The sequence below is a fragment of the Zingiber officinale genome, chromosome 5B (genome assembly GCF_018446385.1).
Source record: "Zingiber officinale cultivar Zhangliang chromosome 5B, Zo_v1.1, whole genome shotgun sequence".
Lineage (NCBI taxonomy): Eukaryota > Viridiplantae > Streptophyta > Magnoliopsida > Zingiberales > Zingiberaceae > Zingiber > Zingiber officinale.
The window spans coordinates 106,834,608-106,837,871 of NC_055995.1; the positions used below are offsets into that span (position 1 = coordinate 106,834,608).

The 3,264-nt window shown below is 38.7% G+C and overlaps 1 pseudogene; it reads left to right on the plus strand.

The window, feature by feature from the left end:
* The first annotated feature begins 1,089 nt into the window (after positions 1-1,089).
* LOC121986896 lies at positions 1,090-2,090 on the plus strand (annotated as a pseudogene).
* Positions 2,091-3,264: the final 1,174 nt, after the last annotated feature.

Here is a 3,264-nt window from a genome sequence, read left to right on the forward strand (position 1 = left end):
TTCAGCATGTTTAGTAGCTTTACATGTTTAGTAGTTTTACATGTTTAGTTTCTTACATGCTATTTATTTGCTAGTTGTTGAGCATGTTTTGCTTTATATGTTAGCATTCCAGTTAGTTTGCTTTCTTTATTAGCTTATGAGCATGATTAGCTATACATGTTAGTTTTTCTGTTAGTTGATTTCTTTGCTATTTATGAGCATGAGTAGCTTTACATGTTAACATTCAGTTTTAGCATGTTTTTATTTGTATACATGCATATCGAGTTTTTGTGAGTAGATAGCGCTCACTAAGCTTTATGCTTATAGACTACACTTCCTCCTACTGCAGATAAAGGAAAGGAAAAGATTTAGCAAGGAAGGCGACAAGGTGGTGGTCATGAAGGTGTGTGATGACTGGACTATGGAGAGATCCAGAATTAGCTGGCAAAATTGTCAAGACTTTTCTTTTAGTTCTCTTTTAATGTTATATTGAAATTGGGATTGTAGTTGAGTTTATTTCCGCATTTGTAGTTTGATACCTCCTATTGTTGGAGTGATATGGTTGTTTGCCATTGCTAGAGTAGTTTCATATTTTTATTGTGCTATTATACTGCGTGGTTGTGAAATTATATGTTCCAGCCGCCTGTGATTGAGTATATAAACTGTTGTATTGTTGATTTGGTCACCGGTACAGGGGAGATTCTGCCAAAATTTTTCGGTAGGGATTTCTCGTGATTTTTAATTATACCGGTAAAGTAGAGTTAGTAGTTAAGTAACGATCACTCTTAGGGCATGTTTGGTTCGGGGTTATCTTTGATAACCTTGGTTATCCATCCAAGGTTATCCACCAAAACCTTGTTTGGTTTTGGTAATTGATGATTCCTAAGTTATGCTACATGCCTGACACATCAGCAAGTTGGGCATATAGCTCGGAATCAGAAAACCCCATAAAACTGGGGTTTTCTTTGATTCCCTGGTTAACCAAAATATTAAGACAATATTATCCTTCGTTATTTACCCTTTGAGACAAAAATAACCTTATAGATTTACCAAATTTCAATCTACCCCTCCAATATAATCAAACCTCTCGAGCGATCTTCCGATCCGGCGATGGGATCGCCATTCCTCCTCCAACCCTCTCGCTCGCTGACGGAAGAAGCTATGGCGGCTGCCGGCCAGTCCCAGGATGACCTGAAGCGCATCGCCGCCCTACGTGCCGTGGAGCTGGTGCGGTCCGGCATGGTCCTTGGCCTCGGCACCGGCTCCACCGCCGCCCACGCCCTCGACCGCATCGGCGACCTCTTGCGCGGCGGCGACCTCGGTGACATCGTCGGCATCCCCACTTCCGAATGGGCCGCCGCCCGCGCTGCGGCCGCCGGCATCCCCCTCACCGATCTTGCCGCGCACCCGGTGGTCGACCTGTCCATCGACGGCGCGGACGAGGTCGACCCGGCGCTCAACCTTGTGAAGGGCCGCGGTGGCTCCCTCCTCCGGGAGAAGATGGTGGAGGGCGCCAGCCGCCGCTTCGTCGTCATCGTCGACGACTCCAAGCTCGTTCCGCGCCTCGGAGGCAGCGGCCTGCCTCGCCATCCCCGTGGAGGTCATCCCCTTCGGCTGGGCCTTCACTCTCCGCCGACTACAGAACCTCTTCGACGGCACGCCCGGCTTCAACCTCAAGCTCCGTACGGCTTCAATCAACGCCAAAGCTAGCGCCTTTACCGAAAAAGAATCCGAAATTGAGCCATTTGTGACGGATAACAAGAACTACATCGTGGACCTGTTCTTCGAGGATGGAATCCACGGAGATCTACAGGCCATCAGCGATGACCTCCTGAGGATCACCGACGTGGTCGAGCACGGAATGTTCCTCGGATTGGCGACGTCCGTGATCATAGCCAGGAAGGATGGGGTGGTGTTGATGGACAAAGAGGCAAAGTCAAATGGTTTCTGAGAGGCATGTGATCGAGTTCAAAGCTAAATTATGTGTTGTTTCAAACATCATAAAGAAACCAGTTTTGACAGTATGGAAACATCAACTGTCTCCATTAAGCTTCGACTGCTAATTCAGTGATGGATAAACAATCAAGTTTCAGTAGATTTATTTTGGATTACAGCATTACAGATCTCTGCCTTGAACTGTCTTTTCTTTTCTTAGTTTTCTAAGTTGTGTATCAACTATCAAGTTTCAGAGATTGAAATGCAGTGGATAGCTATCAGGAAAATCTCAAAAAATAATAATCTCATTTAATCCTAGTAATATATCTAATCTGTGAAACACTTTCCTGTCTTTTTTACAAGTCCCCTGGTGTTTTCTTTTTCAGTCTTCTTCTGAAGAAGCAGCGTGAATTGGTTCTGGTTCCCTGATTCAAGTTGATTTTGCTTGAGATTTTGACAAAGTCAACCCTCAATTCCCAGAGTCTACAATTTCATGAGCCCTTCTTTTTGAGAATAATGCTATGCTGTTCATCTGCAATGAAAAATCTATTCTCATGGAGTCAAATTAAATTATTGGGAGTAATCTGAAATTTAAAAAAAGGAAAATAAATATTCTTTCCAAAATCTCGTTGGTCTAAAAAAAAGTCAAAAATTCCGCACATCTATTAAGGGAGTGCATTGAAAACTTAGTAAAGACTTGTATTTTTAAAATATATAATAAATTAACAGGAGACCTTTAAATAAAATTTTAAATTTCAATATCAAACCTTACCTTTGAGTATAGGGGTATAAATAGTTTCAAAAAATAAAAAAATAAAAAAATAAAAAATATAAATTTTAAAAATGTTAAAAATTTTTAAAAATGTTAAAAATTTTAAAAAATTTTAAATTTTTTTTTTAAAAAAATAAAAAATTTATAAAAATAAAAAAAATTTAAAAATAAAATAAATAAATAAATAAATCAAAATTAAAATAAAAAAAATAAAAAATATAAATATAAATAATATAAAAATATAAAAATATTAAAAAAAATAAAAAAACACATAAAAAGTAAAAAAATATACAGGAAAAAGAAAAGTCAAAAATATTAATAAATAAATAATAATAATAATACTATGTATAGTTAGTTTTGTAATTGAGGGTAATACGGTAAAATATTAAACCAGGGTATTCATTAAAACCTTCAAACAAACAAGTTTTTGTTGCATTACCTAGGTTGAACCAAACACCATGTGACATTGGCAGAAATCCTTTCTTGGAATTTTGTATGGTGAAACGATTAAACACCTTGTCAATATATGTACTTTGACTTAGACCAAGCAGTGTCTTAGATCTATCTCTATAAATCTT